The 5,000-nt window shown below is 53.0% G+C and overlaps 1 non-coding gene across 1 annotated transcript in view; it reads right to left on the bottom strand.

Moving 5' to 3' along the window:
• Positions 1 to 1,461, bottom strand: part of LOC126317190 (small subunit ribosomal RNA) — a 1,893-nt gene extending 432 nt beyond the window's left edge. The window contains exon 1 of the ribosomal RNA XR_007556469.1: positions 1 to 1,461. This exon is cut by the window's left edge and continues 432 nt beyond it. This is a non-coding gene — a ribosomal RNA (small subunit ribosomal RNA).
• Positions 1,462 to 5,000: the final 3,539 nt, after the last annotated feature.

Here is a 5,000-nt window from a genome sequence, read left to right as displayed (position 1 = left end):
ATCGCTGACAGCACGAAGGATGTCACGCGACTAGTTAGCAGGCTAGAGTCTCGTTCGTTATCGGAATTAACCAGACAAATCGCTCCACCAACTAAGAACGGCCATGCACCACCACCCACCGAATCAAGAAAGAGCTATCAATCTGTCAATCCTTCCGGTGTCCGGGCCTGGTGAGGTTTCCCGTGTTGAGTCAAATTAAGCCGCAGGCTCCACTCCTGGTGGTGCCCTTCCGTCAATTCCTTTAAGTTTCAGCTTTGCAACCATACTTCCCCCGGAACCCAAAAGCTTTGGTTTCCCGGAGGCTGCCCGCCGAGTCATCGGAGGAACTGCGGCGGATCGCTGGCTGGCATCGTTTATGGTTAGAACTAGGGCGGTATCTGATCGCCTTCGAACCTCTAACTTTCGTTCTTGATTAATGAAAACATACTTGGCAAATGCTTTCGCTTCTGTTCGTCTTGCGACGATCCAAGAATTTCACCTCTAACGTCGCAATACGAATGCCCCCGCCTGTCCCTATTAATCATTACCTCGGGTTCCGAAAACCAACAAAATAGAACCGAGGTCCTATTCCATTATTCCATGCACACAGTATTCAGGCGGGCTTGCCTGCTTTAAGCACTCTAATTTGTTCAAAGTAAACGTGCCGGCCCACCGAGACACTCAACTAAGAGCACCCTGGTAGGATTTCAACGGGGTCCGCCTCGGGACGCGCAAGCACGCCTTCGGCTCGCCCCACCGGCAGGACGTCCCACGATACATGCCAGTTAAACACCGACGGGCGGTGAACCAACAGCGTGGGACACAAATCCAACTACGAGCTTTTTAACCGCAACAACTTTAATATACGCTATTGGAGCTGGAATTACCGCGGCTGCTGGCACCAGACTTGCCCTCCAATAGATACTCGTTAAAGGATTTAAAGTGTACTCATTCCGATTACGGGGCCTCGGATGAGTCCCGTATCGTTATTTTTCGTCACTACCTCCCCGTGCCGGGAGTGGGTAATTTGCGCGCCTGCTGCCTTCCTTGGATGTGGTAGCCGTTTCTCAGGCTCCCTCTCCGGAATCGAACCCTGATTCCCCGTTACCCGTTACAACCATGGTAGGCGCAGAACCTACCATCGACAGTTGATAAGGCAGACATTTGAAAGATGCGTCGCCGGTACGAGGACCGTGCGATCAGCCCAAAGTTATTCAGAGTCACCAAGGCAAACGGACCAGACGAGCCAATCCGATTGGTTTTGATCTAATAAAAGCGTCCCTTCCATCTCTGGTCGGGACTCTGTTTGCATGTATTAGCTCTAGAATTACCACAGTTATCCAAGTAACGTGGGTACGATCTAAGGAACCATAACTGATTTAATGAGCCATTCGCGGTTTCACCTTAATGCGGCTTGTACTGAGACATGCATGGCTTAATCTTTGAGACAAGCATATGACTACTGGCAGGATCAACCAGGGAGCTGCGTCAACGAGAGCTGAGCAGCCGGCCGCCCGGGAGTGTGTCCCGAGGGCCCGCGCGAACACGCAAGCGTCCGCTCAATTATTCTGCAAACAGGAGGAGGCTGAGCTCCCCTGCACGATACACCTCGAAACCCTCTCAGGTCCCGGCGGCGCGCAGCGCCGTCCTAAGTACTTGGTCGGGTTCGAGAGAGGCGCAATCGCCCGGAGATAGGCGAGTAGACGCTTTCAGTGCGAACACCCGTGCTCCCAACTGAGCTTGCCGCTGCCGACAGAGGCCCGGGAGCGTGCTGTCGTGGCATTGCCGGCGGGAAACAACACGCGCCACCTACGGTGACCGGCAGCTCCAACGCCAGCGCCACAGAAGGGCAAAGCCCCACTTGGGTGCAGAAGCGAACTCTCCCAGCACAGCGCACGCGCCAACACGTCCGCAGAGCTGCGATACAAACCACCTGCGAGAACCGCTGGGGGCGACCGAGCAGCAGACGGCGTCGCGACGCCGAGTGCCGGGCGGCGGCGCATCCTCAACGCACACAGTCCGCAATCGGACCAGCACACTGCAGATGTCCACCGCGCTTCGCACCGGGCTCGGCAGAACCCACTTTGGCCGCCTGGCGCCGCGCGCCGGGTGCGCCGGCGCGTAGCTGGGACGCCAGCCGGGCCCGTCGGCCGGCGCTCCTGCCACTGGGCGCCCCCCACCAGCCGGCTGTAGTGCGTGCGCTCACGCAGCGCGCGGCCAGCACGCCGCGCGGCCCCCCCTCACCGGCCGGGGACTGTCCCACCAAGCCATAGCCTCGTATCGCTTCATACCCACATGGCCAACTCAGGTTCGGGGGCATGGCGGGTACCGCCGAAACAACCGGTTCACAGATGTACCGATCGTCGCTATCACCGATGCACCTGCAGCGCGAACAACCGCTCAACAACTGATTTCCAGTTCATTTGCGGATCTTTGGCAGCAAACGTATACGTCAATCAACATTTGCGAAATCTACGATTCTGGCATGCCTGCATGTTATGTGTCACGACACGCTACATCAGCCCATATACACACTACGGCACGTACACGAGAGAACACGTGGAAGATGGTCCGCGCACGTGTGCAATGTCCCTTGCGCGGTCGACTGTCAACCGGCCTCTGTAGCATGTCGCAGATGTGGAACGCGGTCCACCGTGGTATCATGTTGTGTGGGGCAATACGATTAAATAGGAAAACCCTCGTCGCTACATCAACAGACGGCTCACGCTGATTCCCGGCAGAGGGAGGGGGGGGGGGCCAACATGCAATACTTTCGTCCGTACCTACCACATGTCTCTACGGCGTACAACAGTGCAATCTCGCTGTAATGGGGAGACGAGACAAGTAGCATCGTGCACAACATATGGCCCTTATGATTCGCCATTGTAGGGCGCAGCCGGTGTACGGTCAAGCATGTGCCACATTATGTCACTCAGTACGTAACGACGGATGATCAGTGTGGGTTACGCGTACATCAGCGGACAGTCCACACAGGCCGTACCACAACGTACACTGACTGCATCGACAACCAAATGCAACTGAACAGCTGCAAGGCTCATTTCACAAACAAACGCCTGACCGACCAGCTTGGAAGGGCAGGAGGGGAGGGCGATATTCGTTCTGTAGCGTTACACCCTTCCAGTGGTTAGCGGGACTGTGTAGAAAGTACGCAACACTCGAAAGACATTTACGTGAGGGTACGCACCATGGCATCGAGAAATACACATGACACCAGAGGATCCAAGCAGTGAACTATGTTCAGAGGGTTGCTGTTAGGCAAAGCTACATTCCTGTGACGTTACATGTGACAGTTAAGGTGCAGTGTAAGTTAGGTTAAGGTGCAGTGTAAGTTAGGTTAAGGTGCAGTGTAAGTTAGGTTAAGGTGCAGTGTAAGTTAGGTTAAGGTGCAGTGTAAGTTAGGTTAAGGTGCAGTGTAACTTAGGTTAAGGTGCAGTGTAACTTAGGTTAAGGTGCAGTGTAACTTAGGTTAAGGTGCAGTGTAACTTAGGTTAAGGTGCAGTGTAACTTAGGTTAAGGTGCAGTGTAACTTAGGTTAAGGTGCAGTGTAAGTTAGGTTAAGGTGCAGTGTAAGTTAGGTTAAGGTGCAGTGTAACTTAGGTTAAGGTGCAGTGTAACTTAGGTTAAGGTGCAGTGTAAGTTAGGTTAAGGTGCAGTGTAAGTTAGGTTAAGGTGCAGTGTAACTTAGGTTAAGGTGCAGTGTAAGTTAGGTTAAGGTGCAGTGTAACTTAGGTTAAGGTGCAGTGTAACTTAGGTTAAGGTGCAGTGTAAGTTAGGTTAAGGTGCAGTGTAACTTAGGTTAAGGTGCAGTGTAACTTAGGTTAAGGTGCAGTGTAACTTAGGTTAAGGTGCAGTGTAACTTAGGTTAAGGTGCAGCGTAACTTAGGTTAAGGTGCAGCGTAACTTAGGTTAAGGTGCAGCGTAACTTAGGTTAAGGTGCAGCGTAACTTAGGTTAAGGTGCAGCGTAACTTAGGTTAAGGTGCAGCGTAACTTAGGTTAAGGTGCAGCGTAACTTAGGTTAAGGTGCAGCGTAACTTAGGTTAAGGTGCAGCGTAACTTAGGTTAAGGTGCAGCGTAACTTAGGTTAGGGGCCAACGTGGGTTAGGTTAGGGGCCAACGTGGGTTAGGTTAGGGGCCAACGTGGGTTAGGTTAGGGGCCAACGTGGGTTAGGTTAGGGGCCAACGTGGGTTAGGTTAGGGGCCAACGTGGGTTAGGTTAGGGGCCAACGTGGGTTAGGTTAGGGGCCAACGTGGGTTAGGTTAAGGGCCAACGTGGGTTAGGTTAAGGGCCAACGTGGGTTAGGTTAAGGGCCAACGTGGGTTAGGTTAAGGGCCAACGTGGGTTAGGTTAAGGGCCAACGTGGGTTAGGTTAAGGGCCAACGTGGGTTAGGTTAAGGGCCAACGTGGGTTAGGTTAAGGGCCAACGTGGGTAAGGTTGCCAGAGATGTGTCAAATCAGGATGTACGTTTGGCTGGTGTCAGGTGGTGGGTTGGTTCGATGTCTTTACCAGGGGTGTGGCCAAAGGGTATTTTATTACTTGTACCTTTTGTGTTGTGGCGTGGCGTTGCGTCTTGTGTTGATACTGGGTGGACCACTGTGGGTGTTGCTGGCTGATTTGAGCTGCGTTGTTTGCGGGTGATGTGAGACATTGTGTCTTATTAGTGGACGTCACGTTCCTCTTGTCGTTCTTTGGATAGTGTCCTGTGGCAGCGAGGATAAAATGGATGTTGTTGAACGCTAGTGCTTTGGTGCTTTCGCTTTGTTACACACGGAGTGGACTGTGAGATAGGGTGACTGGGTCGAGTGCGGTTCACACTGTCCTCCCCAGTTTACAGTATGTATCATCTATGTATGTGGTCCTGCATCATTTACTAAGGAGGGACGTCAGACGACTGAAATATTAGTTATGTACTGATGTAAAGCAGAATGCTTACCTTCCACCAGTGGGCGAGTATCGACTCTGCCCCAGCGTTGCCACCGCAGGAAGCGGTGTCGGAAACA

This window comes from Schistocerca gregaria, unplaced genomic scaffold (genome assembly GCF_023897955.1).
Source record: "Schistocerca gregaria isolate iqSchGreg1 unplaced genomic scaffold, iqSchGreg1.2 ptg000623l, whole genome shotgun sequence".
NCBI lineage: Eukaryota > Metazoa > Arthropoda > Insecta > Orthoptera > Acrididae > Schistocerca > Schistocerca gregaria.
This window is presented reverse-complemented; position numbering and strand designations above follow the sequence as displayed.